We start from the raw sequence: 20,608 nt of genomic DNA, 5'->3' as shown, positions 1-20,608 counted from the left end.
AGGTAGTGTCAACTTAGGCATCCCTTTTACTCTATGTGCGAGTCAGAGAGGCATCATTTCCAGAGTTCCTACTGAGCCAGTGTATGTGCTATGCGTTGCCTCTTTGCCAAGGCCAAAGCATACTGGGCACACCTCCTTCTGCCTACTGGGGCAGGCTCAGGTTGTTCCTCCTCCGAGTCACGCTCTGCCTGTAATGGCCTTGGCAATGGTGGGGGGCTGTTTAGCCCAGGCCTATGCTGGTCCTGCTGCAGTTGTTTTCACAGGATCATATTATGTAGCATAGCACATACCATGACAATTTGGGTACATGAAGTTGGTGACTACTGCAAGGCTCCACCAGATGTGTCCAGGCACCGGAACCATGACTTGAGCAGCCCAAACACATGCTTGACTACATTTCATGTTTGTGCATGTGCCTCATTATGGTGTTCCTGTTCAAGTGTGTATGTGTGTTTCTGATGAGTGTCATCAGCCACAGCTCCAGTGCATAGCCAGCATCCCCCACTAGGTGACCATGTGGGATGTCCCCGTTGGCAAATGTCTGGTACAGCTGCGTCAGATGCCAGATATGGGAATCATGGTAGCTTCCAGGGCAGCCAGCACACACATTCAGTATTATGCCCTGGACATCACACATGCCCTGGCAGTTGATGGAGGGGAAGCCCTTGTGGTTGAAGTAGACCCTACCCCGCTCACCGGCTGGTGCTTTGATGCATATGTGCGTGCAGTCTATTGCACCCACTACCTCAGGGTATTCCGCTATTTGCCGGAAGAAACGCATATTGCTGGCCAATATCTCATGGGAATTGGGGAAATATACATGATCACTGACATGTGCTGACATGGCATCCAGGAACTGGTGCAGTACCCTGGGTGCTGATGCCTGTGATATCCCCATCATATCACCAGTTGGTCTCTGGAAGGTACCTGTTGCTAAAATTCTTAGGCCAGCATATACCTTGGTTTCCACTGGGATGGGTTCCCCTCTGTTGGTTCTGTGTGTGAGGCGTGGCCTGCACAGCTCAACAATTTGCTGCAAGAGGTCTCTGTCCCCTCTATAGCGCTCCACTATCTCCAGCTCATGTAGCCCCTAGTAGGTTACCCTGGGCCTGTACACTCTTCTCTGTCTCCTCACTGTGGGTTGTCCAGCTGCATTTGCATTATCACCACCCTCAGCATGTTGCATATGTCGCCTTGTAACAGCAATGGCAGCCCCTAACATTTTTTGTCTCAGTAAAGCTTTTTCAGTTTTCACTTCTATTAGCTTACTGCAGTGTTGCAGTGTCTCTTGAGAGAAACATAATGGACTGTTGTTTGCAGAGTTTTAAGTGCTGAGCTGGGCTAGTGTACTGCCTGTGTAATTGCCTGATTCTGATTGTTTTCACCTGCTAGGTCTACTAGTACTCCCTGGTAAATTCCTACTATTTGGTGTGCTTCCTTTTTCCTTTCTGTTTCCTCAGGGGGGAGAGCCGCGCAGACAAGCGCAAACACGCACACAGCAGCTAACACGCGCGCACACATGCTTACATGGACTAAAACTTGCTTATTCTTGTTAAAACGCGTGCACACCGGCACAAACACGCTTACAACTGTTTGCACAGCCTTACATATGCTTACTCCGGCTTACACATGCACACACATGCTTACACACGCTCACACTGTCTTACTCGGGTTTACTGGCGAGCACACGCATGCACACATGCACGCTCAGCAAGAAACTTTGGTGTTATCCACGGCATACACCTTCAATTTCTTTACTTTACCTAGCCTACCTGTTGACACACCTCTTTCAATCATATGTAAATGTCAGCTGACACATGCCACTGTGCCCCAATGAGCTTCACTTCTTTCATACATACCCCCCTCGTGATGTCACCTATCTTCTACCCTCATTTGCATAGGATTGCCTACTAATGCTTGGTTACATCTCTTAGACTGAGCTTCCCCCCTTAGCAACCTCTATTCAGTGGCCATGTTGTCTTCAGCCTGCCATTCACTTGCATTGTAAATTCATATCAGCAATAAAATCCACATTTGTGGATCTTAATTATTGATTTTCTGTTTTTTAGGGCACAGCACATTTGCGTGGCACTATGCTACGCTTAAACCCCGGAGATCAGGATGAAAAAAAAAAAAGTTATTTTATTTTTATTTTGCAGTACTTCACATTGCCAATGGCTATATTTTTGGCCATTGGCATGCTTACTCATGTAAATGCATCCTTTTTTGAAGCTGTCATGGCTCCGTTTTGCTATTTGCAGAACCGTACTCAGTTGTCAACTGAGTACATTTCTGCAAATAACACTACTCATACTCGGACAGGTTCGGGTTTCCTGGATCGCAAATTTACCTCATTTGCATAGCTTTCGCCTGCAATTAAGGTAATTTGCATATCCACGCCCTGTCCGTGTAGGACTAGTTTTGAGAGCTCTGTTGCACGCCCCCACCGGCTGTTCCTGGATCACTCGGCGGACATGTTGGAGTCTTACTCTACCCTTAGACTCCGTGCAAGCCTTCGTGAATCCGGCCCAGAGTTTGCACTCTACCACTTTACTTTAATTTAGTACATGTTTTATTATTGTTTCTACTTCTCTGTACTTATTTTGTATTTATTATTATATCTACCTCTTTATACTTATTTTGTATTCAGTTATTATTAAGGTGTGCTTTTATACTTTTTTTATCTTTTTCATGTAATGTGTATTAACTTTCATGTATCATTTGGAGGTTTTCTCCCTGGTCCTCTGCTGAAAATGGGTTCCTGACCCAGTTGGACTTTTCTGGTAAATAAACATTAATATAAAGAAATAAATAAAATAAATAAAATTGTCAGTTTTTTTAAATAATATTAAAGATTATAGCATTATGGTCTGATAATGGTCATGAAATAATTGAAACTTTCTGATATATGATAAGAGATTCCCCCAGATTGTCAAAAGCTTGCATGAAGTGCAAGATGAGTGCAGGAGCTCACGCAGGCAACATGTCTGCCGTGCGATCCAGGAACAGCCGGCAGGGGTGTGCACGAGAGCTCTAGCACTAATCCTGCATGGACTAAGCCCTGGTATGCAAATCACCTAATTTGCAGGTAAAATCCATGCAAATGAGGTGATTATGCAATCCAGGAAGCTTGTAATAGTCCGTGCAAGACTAGTGCAATCTTCAGAAATGTAGTCGGTTAGTAACTGAGTACATTTCTGCAAATTCCAAAATTGAGCTATGACAGCTCCAAATAAAGGCTGCATATCATTGATGAAGCATGCCAATGGCCGAGTATAAGGCCATTGGCATTGAAAACTGTTTAAAAAATAAAAAAATCAACTTTTATTTTTTTTCACCGATCTCAGCTGTTTAAGCATAGGGCAGCGGCTCGCAAACGGGATCGGGGGAAATAAGAAAATAAACTTAAAAGGAGCATTCTAACCAAAAGTCAATGGCAGGCAGACAACCTGTCCAGTGAGTAATGGTTGCTAATGGGGGAGGATCAGTGTGAGACATGTAACTATGCATTAGCAGGCAATCCTATGCAAATGAGGGGAAGAATAGTGAATCCCAGATTTCCCCAGGGTGTGAGGCAGGTCCCAAGAGTGTAAGAGTATAAAAAGCGGGGTGCAAGAATAAGATATGGGTGACATCATGGAGGGGTGTCAGGCATACTGTAAGTGGATTGGAGCCCTGTGGCTTGGGATTGCATCTAGCTTAGCACAGCTAAGCTAGGGGTGTGACTAAACCTGCCTAACACTCTCTACAAAGTATAAGCAGGTGTATGCACTGCGCACCAGGTTTTACAGGAAGAAAAAGTAAGTTAAACCAGGAAATAGCAGCTCTGTGCACATTTGAGCACTCCGTTTGCGCGGTGCACACACGGGCTTAAACAGAAAGGCAATGGGAAGGGAAAACAGCAGTAGGAAGGTAATCAAGGAGAACTAGCTTAGCGGACAGGTGAAATGTATCAGAATCATCCAATTATACAGGCAGCAGACCAGTCCAGCCCAGCACACCACTATAAACTATGCAAACACCTTTCCCCTTGTTTTTTCCAAAGACTCTGCACTACCGGTGTATACAGATGGGGAAATTTTACAAAACAAAAGCAAGAGAAAAAATGTTAGGGGCTGCTTTTGCTACCATAAACCAGCATGTGCAAGAGACTGAAATGGTGAGGATATGAATGCTGCTGAGCAACCCACAGTGAGGAGATGGAAAAGAGTATACAGACCAAGGGTAATCTACCAAGGGCTACATGAGCTGGAGATAGTGGAGAGCTATAGGGTGGACAGGGACCTCCTACAGCAAATTGTTGAGCTGTGCCGGCCATGCCTCACACATAGAACTAACAGAGGAGAACCGATCGCAGTGGATACCAAGGTATGTGTAGACTTAAGAATACTATCTACAGGTACCTTCCAAAGGCCAACTGGGGATATGATGGGGATCTCACAGGCATCAGCATCCAGGGTACTCCACCAGTTCCTGGATGCCATGTCAGCACATGTTGATGAGCACGTATATTTCCCCATCACCCTTGAGGTGTTGGCCAGCAATATGCGTCTCTTCCACCAAATAGCAGAATACCCTGAGGTAGTGGGTGCAATAGACTGCATACACATATGCATTAAAGCACCACCTGGTGATCAGGGTAGGGTCTACATCAACCGCAATGGCTTCCCCTCCATCTACTGCCAGGTCATGTCCGATGCCCAGGGCATAATAATGAATGTGTGTGCTGCCTGCCTTGGAACCTACCATGATTCCTACATCTGGCATCTGACACAGTTGTACCAGACATTTGACAAGGGGGACATCCCACACGGTCACTTAGTGGGGGATGCTGGATATGCACTGGAGCCATGGCTGATGACACCCATCAGAAATGCACACATACCCGAACAAGAACTCCATAATGAGGCACACGCACAAACACGAATCATAATAGAGCATGTGTTTGGGATGCTCAAGTCATGGTTCCGATACCTGGACACATCTGGTGCAGCCTTGCAGTACTCACCAACTACATGTACCCAAATTGTCCTTGTATGTGCCATGCTACACAATATGATCCTGCAAAAACAGCTGAACCAGGAACAGCATGGGGCAGGGCCACACATCCCCCCACCATTGCCAAGGCCTGCACAGGCACAGAGTGACTCAGAGGAGGAACAACCTGAGCCTGCCCAGTAGGCAGAAGGAGGCATGCCCAATATGCCCTGGCCTTGGCAAAGAGGCAATGCATAGCACATGCACTGACACAGTAGGCAATGACACCTCTCTCCGACTCGCACATACAGTAAAAGGGATGCCAAACATGACACTACTTGTGCTCAACCATGTACATAGACTGTACTATGTGCATCCGACATAGACAGCCCTGCAGCACCACCTTCAATACTGTGGCACCCACAAGGTAAGTGACTCACACATGCCAGTTGGGGGGGTCACATTCCCAACAACAGTTACAGCTAGCAGGATAGATGTAGACAAACACAAACAAATGCTGTACTATGGCCTGTGAATGAGCCCTATGGGTTACCCCCCCATGCCTACACAGACAGACTACAGCAGGCCAGGCAGTTGGATGTAAGTTGTGAAGGCTAGGAAGTCAGAAACTAATATGTAGGTAGTTAAAGCTAAGATCTGTAGTACACTGGTATGCCTCCAGCATGATAGGTAAGACTACAGACTGAAATGGAGTACCCAACATACCAGTACAGTCCTAGCAAATGTGTAAAAGTGTCAGGTGTGCCCCTCCATCCTATGTACACTTATAGTAACAGTCAGGTGTGCCCCCCCACTCCTGTGTAGAAATATGTACACTTATAGTAACAGTCAGGTGTGCCCCCCCACTCCTGTGTAGAAATGTAGAAACAGTCATGTGTCCCCCCTGCTATGCAGAAATGTAACAACAGTCAATGCCAAATGACCGATGTATACCCTGCAGACACAGCATGCTACCTGTCGGTGTACAACACAAAGGTCAGCACCGCAGTACAAACTACCTGGACTTGATCCACACATGCAATATAGATGGCCATACTGGGCATGCTCACACTCTTAGAGGAATGAAGGCAATGTCAGTCAACAACATGCTGAAAGGTCATACTGGGCATGCTCACACACTTAAAACACATGAAGGCCATGTCTGCAAACACCAGTGGATCAGACATATCTGGCAGTTGCAGTACTTAGTGCAGACACATGTCAGTATGCACCACTCCTGCCTTGCACACACAGTGGATAGGAATACAGACATATATGTAAGAACAGCACACTATAATAAGTCAAAGGTAGATGGACATAGATGTGTGGAAGAGGGTGATCTTGACAAACAGCCATCCGGCCTGTCCCACCCAGCACACAGCCAAAGGGCCCCAAACACACGAGGTGCAGATGTCACTCACTGCAGATACTAGCCACCAGTATCTGTCAGCATGACAGGCTATGTGGTGCACGTGCCAGCTGTGCAACATGACTGTACAAGAAAGGAGTCACCTAGTAGCTGTATACATGTACCTGTGACATATGATCCCGTGTGTGCCTGCATGTGGCATGTCAACCCCTACATGAATGGGTTACGGCCCATGCACACACCACCCTCCCCATACCAGTATTATGACAAGCCTTCTGAGTTCATCCAATGTGAAATACACCTTCAGGAGAACTGTAGCTCAGTAGTCCTCATGGCACATCCCATAACTGCATACTGCTGTAGTGTTAAAATAGTTAGGGTAGTAGTTCTAACCCCAGACTTGGTGAGTGTGTGCTTGTGTGCATGTCTGTCTGACTGTATAGAAAGAAATGTTTTTTAGGATACTCACACTCCGTACAAGTCATATACTCAACTTTGCCAAGGCTGCTGATGTCACTCACCTAGAAATACACCTCTGGGAAAGTCATAGCCCAGTAATCTCCATAGCGTATCCTGTAACTGCATACTGCTGTAGTGTGATAATGTAGTTAGGTAGGTGTTTTAACCCCAGACTTGGCAACTGTGAATGTGTGTGTGTCTGAATGAGTAGAGAGCAATGATTTTTAGGCTACTCACACTCCGTACAAGTCATATACTCAACTTTGGCAAGGCTGCTAATGTCACTCACCTAGAAATACACCTCTGGGAAAGTCATAGGTCTGTAATCTCCGTAGTGTGTCCTGTAACTGTGCACTACTGTAGTGTGATAAAGTAGTTGGGTAGGTATTCTAACCCCAGACCTGGCAACTGTGTGTGTGTGTGTGTGTGTGTGTGTGTGTGTGTGTGTGTGTGTGTGTGTGTGTGTGTGTGTGTGTGTGTGTGTGTGTGTGTGCGTTTGTGTGTATGACTGAGTATAGGACAGTGCTTTTTAGGCTGCTCACACTCTGTACACATCATATACTCATCGTTGGCAAGGCTGCTGATGTCACTCACCTAGACATACGCCTCTGAGAAGGGTGTAGTCCAGTAATCTCCATAGCGTGTCCTGTAACTGCGTACTGCTGTAGTGTGATAATGCAGTTAGGTAGATGTTCCAACCCCAGACTTGGCAAATGTGTGTGTGTGTGTGTGTGTGTGTGTGTGTGTGTGTGTGTGTGTGTGTGTGTGTGTGTGTGAATCTGTGTGTCCGTGTGCCTCCGCCTGTCTTTGACTGAGTAGAGAACAATGCTTTTTAGGGTACTCACACTCCTTAGAATTCATATATTCAATTTTGGCAAGGCTTCTGATGTCACCCACCTACAAATACATCTCTGGGAAGGTTGTAGCTCAGTAATCTCTGTAGTGTGTCCTGTAACTGTGTACAGCTGTAGTGTGATCTAGAACTGTGGTAGGGTTCTATCTCCACCCATGGCAATTCTGGATGTTTTATGTGTGTTCCAACATCTGTGTATGGAAGAATGCATTATAGGCTACTCACTCGCAGTACATTTCGAATGCCCTACTTTGTCAATCCTGCTGATGCCATTCATTGTGAAATACAAATTTGTGGAAAAAGGTCTGTAGTAGTCCCTGTGGTGCAACCTATAACTGCTCCATACCATAGTGTGATGTAGGCCTTGGTCTAGGGTACAATACCCACACATGTTGGTTGTGGATGCGTTGTGTGTGTCTCACTGTCTGTGTAGGGAGCAATGCATTTTAGGCTAGTCACCTGCAGTACAGTTGAAATGCCCTTCTTTGGTAATCCTGCTGATGTCATTCATTGTGAAATACACCCTTGGGGAAGGATTTCCCTTGCAGTCCCTGTGGTGTGTCCTATAACAGCTCCATGCTGAAGTGTGATGTAGACCTTGGTTAGGGGTTCTATACCCACACATGACAGTTGTGGACGTTTTGTGTGTGTCTCACTGTCTGTGTAGGGAGCAATGCATTTTTAGGCTAGTCACTCACAGTGCAGTTGAAATGGCCTGATGTCATTCAATGTGAAATACACCTTTGGGGAAGAAGTACTTCAGTAATGTCCTTGGTGCTTACTATAACTGTGTAGTGCTGTAGTGTAATAAACTAGTTAGGTAGGGGTTCAACTCCCAGACATGACAGGTGTGTGTGTGTGTTTGTAACTTGTATCCTGTGTAGAGGTGGCTGTGAGTGTGTGACACCTATGGGCAATGTGGAGGGTTTTGCTTATTGCTTTTATGGTGGCCCTACTGTATATCACAATGTCAACCATACAGGGATAACAGATGCAAATTAGCTGAGAGGCTGGGATGCAAAGCCATACCCATACATGTGACATCAAGGCCAGCCATGTGTTTGGCTGTGAGGGGGATGCCTATTCATGCAAGACGTATAGTGTGTGGGGCCTCTCAACCCCATTAATGGTGCATGTGGACATATGTGTATTTGTTAATCTGCCATTGCTATCTACAGATGTATGGCCATTTATAGCTATATAGATTTACATATCTGCCAACACATATATATATATATATATATATATATATATATATATATATATATATATATATATATATATATATATATATATATAAAACTATGTCCATATACACTTACATAGATACATATCTGTGTACACATATGTGACCTGCTGTGTATATATAGACATATAGGTGTAGACACATATATGTGTTGATTTAGGTATATGCATGTATATATGTGCATATATATTGATATCTATATGTATATAGTTTTAAAAATTAATATATTATATATATATGTATATATATATATATATATATATATATATATATATATATATATATATATATATACACACACATATCTAGATATGCTGTATCTGTTTAAATATTACACACACATACATCTAGATGCTGGTATACATTCTCTGTACTGTTGCATAACTGGACTGGATGATATGTTTCTGCAAACATTAAATCTCTTTGTATCTGTCATGGCTTAGTAGTAAATCACTTTATCTGTGGTGTGCAGGGTCCTTGGTTTGAGCCTTGCAAGAGCTGTTTATTTTGTTGCTGGGCAGAACACGGCCCGTTGGATACACAGTGAATAAGGCACTTTAAAGCAGTTGTAAACAGGTTTGCGCGGGTTTGTGTGAGTGTAAGCAATGCTTACAATTCAGCAGCTAACTGAGTATAAGAAACTGTAACCAGACTTTAGAAGTGCTTACCTCCACGCAAATCCACGCCTTAATCACTCTGTATACATTGGCCCTTGTTCTGCCTAGCAACAAAATAAACAACCTCTGCAACGCTTGAACCCAGGACCATGCACACCATAGCCAAAGTGATTTATCTCTAAGCCATTGTAGATATACACAACCCTGCTGTATTCGCAAACATATCCAGCCCAGTCATTCAACAGTACAGAGACTGTATTCCAACATGTAGATGTATGTGTGTGTGAAAATATATTAATGTCTAAACAGATACAACATATTGATATATGTATATATATATATATATATATATATATATATATATATATATATATATATATATGTATGTACACATATACGTAAGCAGATATTTATATCTATATAGGTATATACAGACATACATCTGTAAATACAGTGGCAACATAGCAGAAGCATACATGTCCACATGCACCATTAATGGGGATGACGTCATGCAAGAATAGGTATTCTCCCACACAGCCAAACACGTCTACCTTGCAATACACTACAAACTGTTGCAGATTCCATAACCAGGACCTTACACGGCAAGGGCACAAGATGTTAACAGTACTCCATCCCACCTGTATGTTGTCAGCCTGGTATCAGTAACATATCATTCAGTACAGTCAGGCTCATAATGGCACCCATTTTGCAGTCATCTGCTTCCTCTGTTAGCCAGAGTCCCGTACTGTTGGCTTGTAATTCAGAGTTGTAGATGCCAAACAACAGAGGTCCCAGCACTGAAACTTGAGGTACTCCACTTGTCACTTGTCTGGGAATGGATTTGGAGTCAGTCACACCTACAGTTTGGGTTCTGTCAGTAAGCCATGTGGCAAACCATCGAGTGGCATAGGGATGTATGGCCGGATTAGTATGTTAATCTATATTTCCAGACTGGGGGATAGTGTTGAAGGGCTTGGTGAGGTCTGCATAGGCTTTGTGGACTGCCTTACCCTCTTCAACAGCTATGCAGACTGAGTCAAAGCAGTCAATCAGTTTTAGGAGACAAGGCTGGCCCTCCATGAGCCCAATCTGTGTGGGGTTCAGTGTTTGAGGGTCACCAATGTCTGCATTCAAAACATCCCTGATAATGCATTCCATGGCCATGCAGATCAGGCTTGTCAGACTGATGTGATGGTAGTTATAGGGATCACAGGTGGATCCCCCTTTGGAGTGGGATAACTGCAGCTGTGTGCCACTCAGAGGGCACCAGGCATGATGTGAGGCTATGATTACACATGGCAGTTAGGTGAGTTGCCATTCCATTTTGTAGTTCATGTAGTACACAGCCCGGCATGTCATCTAGTCCCATGGATGCTGTATTCTTAGCTGTGGGTAGTGCGTTTTCTGCCTGTGTGACCATGATTATTGGGCAATGGAACCCTTTACATATTGACATGGGCCCTTTTGGGGGTAAGAAGGGCTGAATGTTGCACTAAATCAATCTGCCAGGATACTGGCACATTCTATGGGAGCAGTCTATGTAATGCCATTCTATTGCAGCTCAGAGCACTTTTGAGCATTGCCAGTTAGAATTTGGACATAACTATGGAATGCTGTGTGGTTTTCTGTGGAATCTGTGGTGATTTTAGTTACATAACCAGCTTTGGAGGTTGTCATGAGGGATTTCAATGTCTTACTGGGGCTGGTAAGGGAGTTGTTTGCATCCTTGGATTATCCTATTTTCTTTAACAGTGTCTACCGTCTGTTGTATACTCTGTTAATGGCAGGACACCACCAGACTGGCTTGATTATTTGGGATGTGAGCATTGTGGTTCTATGCGGAATGTCAGGAATCATGCACAAGTGGCTGAGCTCATACAGTGCCTTCATGCAGGATTCATTAGTTGAGCTCTTAGCTCCTGTCTCCATGGGTGTCACAAACATTGTCACTTCTGCCTTGAGTAGCATGAAGTTGGCCTTGGAGAGGTCTTTTACGGACAACTGTATATACATTCCTTTCACATGTTCAGTTTGATTAGCCTATGGTGGGATTACTTTGGTGGAATCGCAGTCCCATGTACTGCTATGATGGCTTAGTGGTTAGGTACTGTGACTATAGTGTACAGGGTCCTGGGTTCATAACCTGCAAATGCAGGTTAGTTCTGTTCTGGCCAGAACAGCAATTAATGCATACAGACTAATTAGGGCAATTTAGGTTAGTCACACTCAATACAATTCAAATGGTCTACTTTGGCAATCCTGCTGATGTCAGTCACTGTGAAATACACCTTTGGGAAAGACTACTCCAGTAATCTCTGGGGTGCGTTCTATAATGTTATAGTGCTGTAGTATAATAACTAATTAGGTAGGGGTTCTAATCCCAGATGTGACAGCTGTGTGGTGTCTCAATGTGTTGATGTTTGTTGTTCATGTTCTGTGTGAAAGTGTTTGTGAGTATATAACAACTGGACCCAATGTTGAATGTGTTTTTAAAATTTCTTATATGGTGCCCCTAGCATAAATCACAATATCCACCGTGCGGGGATAACATATGTGATATCAGTACATAGTCAGTCACGGGTTCAATAACCTGGACTGGTAGGTGTGTGACACAAACATGCTTACCTTTTACTCTCCCAACCCACCCTGACTTATCTTTGCCTCTGTCTGCCTCTCTCACTCCCTCACTGGTTGATGTTAAGACTTACACCTGCTTTGCTTAGGCAGCAGCATGTGTATTGTCAGTGATGCTCATGGTCAGCTGATGGCCTCTGCACAGATTGCAGCCCTCCTCTAGCTGATTGCGAGTGGAACAGCTGTGGTAACATTCCCATAGCCAATTGCATGGAAACACTCTCCAATATCTAGGAACATCATGTTGGTGTTGTTCCTTTTCATTCACTGTGAGCAGAAACTAGATCTGTTGTTTGACAAACAGCATCACAGATGGATAGGGGACTTACCTCTGACAACATACACTGTGGAAACAGGCCAACACACAGGAGGGGGATGTGCCTGTCCTGACTACAGACTGTAAGTGCTGCTATACTGCAGTTGGGGTACTATTGGTTTAACAGGGTGTGTGTGGATATGGCTGTTCTAGATGTTTTAATACTTGCCATGTCAGTGCTATGTTTATGAGGAATCCCCATCTGTAGGGTCATCTGCAGACTGGGCAGTGTGTGGTGCCTTGTGTTACTTATGTTACCCGCAGAGCACATATCTCTCAACTGCAGAAGGTAGTGTGAGGATTGCAGTTAGTAGATGGTGACAGCCAGGAGAGTTACTGACGTCATATCCCTCATAGGACATATGTTGCATCAAACCCTGTTATGACAGGAAATGTATGAGGTCATCACAGCAACATGTCAATATTGAGACTGTGTTTGTGCTTCCAGCCACAACCTGTCCACCTTTGTACATATGTCATGCAGTAAGGGGGGGGGGGTATATGTTCTGTACACCATATTCATTGACAGAATATCTGATAACAGGCCAGTAAGATATCAGACTGCTACACATGTTATTTTTAGTAGGGGTTATATTTGAGGACATAGCCTGGTCATTCTATGGTTGTGTGTACAGTACTGAGGTATGTGTAAGTCTGGTAATTGTCGACAGTGTGTGTATAGTGCATATGTACCTTGGCCTGTATAGAGACTGTGTTAGATGTCATTGTTCTTGGTCCTGTTCTATCTGATGTTACATGCTGCTCCACTGTATGTCACCCTATCAGTTCACATGTTTTTAGGGGTGAACACACACATGTCCCAAACCACAGACAGCCATCGGACCACACTGTGTATTGGCCCAGTATATGCAGGGTTGTTGTGTGAGTGGCTCACATGAGGATGGTGTACATCAGATAGTCCATATACTGTAAAAGTATGCTAGCTTACCATATGTGGCTGTGTTCACATTGGTTGTGGTTATGCACTTTCACACAGGTGTCTGTTACTCTGTGATGTGACATGCCTGTAGAGCCTGCTATCTATGCAGGTACATGTGTATACCCACATAGGAGATGTAGCCCAGTGTTGAGTCAGTCTGCCTGTAGCTTACACTGTGCTTTGTTACATGCCTAGCAGCTTACTGTACTTGTCCAGTGGGATGTCATGTCCAGATACTCTCCAGATGTACTGCTGCCTGGCCACTATAACAGTCATGTATGTCAGATAAAGCAGTGGGATGCTGTTCAGATGTATGTCAATAACTAGTGGATAATATGTGGCCATGGCACCTTTGTACCAGCGGTTATTATGTGTCTGGACAGACAGGAGTGTATGAATGTATAACCTATGGGGGCAAATGTATACCAGTATGTACGTGTTATACCCATCTACATGGCTGTTAACATCCACATTGACAGGCCTGGTCTACATGTCTTGCATGAAGGGGTTCTGTGTATACCCCTGGACTGATCTGAGTGTGTCCGACTGCCCACATATATTGACCATATCGCAGTTGTAGTCCACAGTGGCATTACTGTGCTAGCAGTGGTACTGTACTATGATGACCTTAGGATGTCTACAAGTAGCCAATGGCGCACATGTTAGCAGATGTGGCCTCCCACATACACCATTTCTGTGAAGACAATCCCTATTACAGTAGCAATAGTTTACAAATATACCTGCACTACATACGTGACATCCACTCGCACTAAGAGGTTGGGACTATTGGGGCTGAGGCAGGGCTTCACTCCATGTGCAGGACATATGGTGAACATATATGTATAAATAAGTATACATATATCCATATAGATATGTACACATATACATATCTTACTGCATGACAACAGTTTTACACATATGTGCCTGTGTTCCAGCCTCTGTCCTCCATCTACATACCAGGCTTTGCACATATGACATGCTGTCAGGAGTTGTTATGTACTGGGCTGTGTGTATATCATGCTGTCATTCCTGCCATCACTCCACTGCTGTTGTGTCCCCCACACATACTGGGGGGGGGGGTTGGGGCCATATATGTGTGGGTTTCACCAACACAATACATGTGTGCACTAATGCACTCCAGAAGTCAGTGTGGCCCATTATTAGTGAGTGTAGGGGGGGTGCACCATGACTATCCAAGGCTGTTACAACATGTGTGGGTTTCTGGGATAAGCTGTCTTAAGGTATCTGGATGTACTTTACCATACAATCCACCTTGGCTAAATGCAGGCCTACTGCCTCCTGCCATACGGGATGTTCTGTTTGTCAGTGTGATTGTGATGGTGTCAGGTATGCCTTGTTATGTAACAGATACATCCCATTGTGTCAGCTGGGGTCTGTACCCCCTAGGGATTGTGTACAGAGTGTAGATAGAGGCTGCTGATGTATACATCTGCATTACGTACTGTTGATTGTCTGGTATGCTGTGGCCCAGTCTGTCATTACTAATGTACTACTTGAAGGCCTCCACCTGGACAGCAACATATGCCAACCTTTCCAGCCTATTGTCTTAGTATAACTGTTTCACAGTTTCATTACACTGTTCATATGGATGTCAGTGTCTAAACAGCTATATGACATGGCAAGCAACACATAGCCCTTCTAAATTCACACCACCAACACCCACACATAGCAACACTAAATCGACATATGTGGAGGCCCTTAACTGTAACCTGCCCAAGCAACAAGGACCTCCAAAGCTGAAACGCAAACAAACAAACACCAATCACAACCAAAGTGTTACACAGCTCACAACACCAGTATGCCACCCAGCAACAGCCCCTAAGACAAGACAACGTATCTAACACTTTAGTCATGGGTGACTCTATAATCTGGCACACTGATGTCCCACTCACCATGCTGAACAAGGAGAAAATTACAGTCAGCTGCCTGTCAGGTGCCAGGATCTGCCACATAACTCATGTACTCAAGTCACTCCACAACAAGTACAAATATGGCTCTGTCATTGTCCATGTTGGAGTGAATGGCTTGAGACATACCTCCCTGGACTACATGAGAAGAGACATGGAAGAGCTCTCAGATCATGTGGCCCAGGCAGGTATGACCCTAGCCTTGAGTAGCATCCTGCCTTCACCCAGAATGACACCATAATATAAGGACAAAATTGACTTCAACAAGTGGCTAAGCTTCTGGTGTCATTCAAAGGGGATCCAGTATCTGTCTGCCTGGGATGACATGATCGACAGACCACAATGCTTTTCCAGAGATGGTCTGCACCTGTCGCTCCTGCGATTCAGGTTACTGGCTAAGGCTCTTGCCACCCCTATAGTGCCTTTTTTAGGCAAAGTTCAAAGGACAAAACCACCCCCGTAACAGGTACAAGTATGCAAAATCTGAAGGTAAGGATACTCAATGCTAGAAGTCTAAACCTCAAAATGCACTCCCTCGAGGCACTCCTAAAAATGGAGAACATCAATATCTGTGCAGTAACTGAGACCTGTTTTAAGGCTCCAGAGAGTACCCCTGCAATACCAGGCTACAACTCTTACCACACTTTTTGGCCACCAAACCAGGATCAAAACACTAAAGGTGGAGGAGTGTCCATATTCACCAAGGATATTCACACCATCAGGTTAGTTGCCCAACACAATGCATCTGAAATTCTCCAGGTGCAACTAACACTAGGTAAGACTGCAATCCAAATTGTAGCTTGCTACAGATCCCCACCATGCCTCAAGATTCTCACTACACCTTTCTTAACATACTGGAAGATATTAATATACAACAAAACATCCTAATACTGGGTGATTTCAACTACCCTGCCATTAACTGGGAAAACTACTTGTGTACCAACACCTTTGCCCAATGGTTCTTGGAATTCATAAATTACAATGCCCTGGACCAACTAATCCATAGTCCCACCAGGGGCTCCAATATCCAAGACCTGGTCATTACCAACATGGGAAATTGATGGTCCACACCTAGGGTCACACCCTTGCTGGTCAGGTCAGACCATAAGCTAATCACCCTTAACATCCACATCCCACCCCCACTCCCAAGTAAGGAAACCTCCATAAAAACTTCTCCAAAGCCAACTTCATGCTACTCAAGTCAGAAGTTACAAACTTCATGACACCCATGCAGACGGGAACTAAAAGTTCGACTGCTGAGTCCTACACTAAGGCACTGTACGAGCACATCCACTCATGCATGAATCATGCCATCCCAAATAGAACCAAGATGCTCTCCTCCAAAAAAAGGAAGCCAATCTGGTGGTCCCTTGCCATAAACAAACTTTACAACAAAAGGAAGAAACTGTTGCAGAAAAGAGGAAAATCCCAGGATGCAAAAAACTCCCTTACCAGCCTCAGTAAGAAGCTGAGATCCCTCATAAAACCCTCCAAAGCTAGTTACAAAAATAAAATTGCCAAATATTCCAAAGACAACCACAAGACATTCTATAACTATGTCAAGAATCTAAATGGCAATGCTCAGATCTGCTCTGAGTTACAACAGAATAGCATTTAATATATTAATCCCAAGGATATTGCCAATATCCTGGCAGATCGATTCAGTGCCAACTTCACCCCCATCTCACCCCCTAAATGGCCCATCTCAGTACCGGAAGATTGCCAAATTCCAGTAATAACGGCCACACAGGTAAAAAACGCACTCTCCAAAGCTAAGAATACAGCATCCATGGGACCAGATGACATCCTGGGCTGTGAACTACATGAACTACAAAATGAACTGGCACCTCACCTAAGTGTCATGTTTAATCATACCCTCACCTCAGGCTTTGTGCCCACTGAGTGGCGCACCAATGCAGTTATCCCACTCCACAAGGGGGGATCCACTTTGGATCCCAGGAACTACCACCCCATCAGTCTGCCGAGTCTGATTTGCAAGGCCATGGAACATATCATCATGGAACTTATAAACAAAGACATTGGCAACCTTCAAACACTGGACCCCACCCAGTTTGGGTTCGTGAAGGGCTGATATTGTCTCCTGAACCTGATTGACTTCTTCGAATCAGTCTCCAGAGACATGAACGAGGGTAAGGCAGTCCACACAGCCTATATGGACCTCACCAAGGCCTTTGACACCACCCCCACTCTGGAATCATAGATAAACTTACTAAGCTGGGCATTAATCCCTACGACACTTGATGGGTTGCCAACTGGCTTACTGACAGAACCCACACTGTAAAAGTAGCTGATGCCATATCCAGCTCCAGACAAGTGACAATTGGAGTACCTCAGAGTTCAGTCCTGGGACCTCTCTTGTTTGGCATCTATTTTTCTGAAGTACAGGCCAACACTAAGGGTCTCTGGCTAACAAAGTTCGCAGATGACTGCAAACTGGGAGCCATTATTGAATATCCAAATTATGTGGATACTCTATAAAAGGGCCTTATAGAAACAGATGCTTGGTGCCAGAGCCATGGGCTCAAGCTCAATGCCAAGAAATGTATAGTTTTCCCCTTTCGGAAAAACATGTACCCGTGAATTACCACATAGGTGGCAGTACACTAAACACCGAAAGTGTGATAAGAGACTTAGGGACACAGGTGGACAGTGGTCTCACCTTCAATAACCACATCACCACAACAGTCAGAAAATCCTTCTATGTGGCACACCTCATCACTAAGGGCTTTTCATCCAGAAAAAAGGAGGTCATTGTCCCACTGTACTCTTCCCTCATTAGACCCATTATAGAATACAACACCCCATTTGGTATGTACTTCTCAAGACATCTGCAACAACTGGAAAGGCCACAGAAATACCTCAGTAAAAGAATCACAGGCCTAAAGCAAATGCCCTATGCTGACCGCCTTAAAAAAACTCCAGCTATACTCTGCCGCATATCGTCTACTCCAAGGTGATCTCTGCTTAACATACAAGGCCATGTCAAACCCAAAACTGTTGGACATGCTACACTTAAAGAAATCTCAATCCCTCAGAGCCACATGCTCCAGGGATCTAAACCTTGTCATCACAATAAACAAAACATGCCAGAGGGATAGGTTCTTGACCCAGAGACTCCCCAGACTCTGGAATAGACTATCCAGACATGTCAAGCAGAGCACCTCTTTGGCCCTCTTCAAAAGGAACCTTGATGATTGGATGGGAGAAAGGAAAGTCACCCCGGGGATCACGTCAGTCACCCTGCTAGACAAGGGTCCAGGAAAGTAAATAGTGTGGGAAGAAATAGCCAGGGAATTGTTATGGCTAGGCTTGTATAAGCCCTAGGGTCGATAGCCTAGTATCAACCTATGAACCTATGAACCTATATACAACTGTCATAGTACACAAATAAAACTTTCACTTTCATTTATGCACATCTGTGTGTGGTGTTATACCTTTTGATATCTCTGTGGGTATATGTTGCAGGCTATGAATGTCATTCGTATGGGTGACTCATGCAGTTTCTAGTTGGTAAGGTGGTGACTGTAGAAATACTGGCTGCTCCATACTGTGTGCACTTACTACCAATGTATATTACTGTACAAATCTGTGTGTGTATGTATGTATAGTTACATAAGTGTATCTGCATATATACGTCTGTGTATATGTATCTTAGGGATGGCCATGTTGTGTCCAGTCCTGGTTATGGGATCTGCAACACTTGGTACTGCATTACAGAGCGGTCATGCTTGGCTGGAGAGGGCATACCTATCCGTACCAAATGTATATTGTGTGGGGTCTCTTAACCCCATTAACATTGCATGAGGACATATATGTTTTGTTATTCCCCCATTATCTACAGATGTATGTCCGTATATACCTATATATATGGATATATATATATATATATATATATATATATATATATATATATATATATATATATATATATATATCTATGCTGACATATATATACACACACACACACACACACACACATATATATATAAAACCTGTTGTATATATTTAGACATGTAGATGTGGAGATATATATCTATAGGTGTAGGCATTTGAATGTTTATATGTTTATATGTTCATAAATATTTATTTGTATATATATATATATATATATATATATATATATATATATATATACACATATATATATATATATCAATATGTTGTAACCATTTAGACATTAATATATTTACTCACACACATACATCAACATGTTGAAATACATTCTCTGTACTGTTGAATGACTAGGCTGGATGATATGTTTGTGAATGCATCAAAAATATGGATATCTGAGATGGCTTTGTGGCAAATCACTTTGTCTATGGTGTGCAGCATCCGGGGTTTGATCTTAGCAGAGGCTGCTTGTCTTGTTGCTAGGCAGAACAAGGGCCTTTGGATACAGTGTGATTAAGGTACTTTTGAGCAGCTGTAAGCGGGTTTGCATGGGTGTGCGCAACGGTAAGCATTGCTAACCTCTGATTACAGTTTCTTACACTCAGCTTCTACTTTGCTTAATCTGTTTAAGCAATGCTTACCCCCATGCAAACACACTTAAACATGCTTACTACTGCTTATTTGTGCTTAAACCTGCTTACTAATGCCTTATTCATTATGACACTGACACTTCACTTGTGCATTTAATGCAGTACTCTAGTTCACATTTAAATGTTATTATGTAGGTTATATGGCAAAAAGATTTAAAAATATGTTCATATACAGATTTCACATGGAAAATGATATGTGCTGCAGTGGGACTTGAACCGGGAATACCTGCTCGTTAGGTGGATGCTCTAACCACCACCCTATTGCTGTGATGTTCCATTTGCATATATATTCCTTGTTATCCTCTTTAGCCTTTTCAGCTGCTTTAACCATAGCTAAGCGATGGGCAAACCCACGCACCTACGGTTAGCTGTACTCGGGGTTTTAAAAAATAAATAAAAGGGTATCTTCGTTTTATTTAAATGCACTTTTGCTGTTGAATACATGGTGGCTGTTGCGGATATGTGGACACCTATGAGTAGTCTCGCTCATTTATTTACACTTTTTTCTGTTCTACATTGCAGGAGCGTGCTTATTCTGAGAACTCTGCTCTCAGACATGCCCTCTGCACTCGTCCATGCACCATGTAGGATTTTGAGCTCACGCAGCGCACCTGCATTAATATGCATGGCACGTTGCCATCCTCCTCTTAAACTGTAGCTTTCATGCAGGACTAGATTAGTCCTGCATGGAAGATTAGTAAATCGAT

This window comes from Protopterus annectens, chromosome 8.part0, assembly GCF_019279795.1.
Source record: "Protopterus annectens isolate FY-2018-M chromosome 8.part0, PAN1.0, whole genome shotgun sequence".
Lineage (NCBI taxonomy): Eukaryota > Metazoa > Chordata > Ceratodontiformes > Protopteridae > Protopterus > Protopterus annectens.
The sequence above is the reverse complement of the archived record's forward strand: the minus strand, read 5'-3'. Positions refer to the sequence as shown.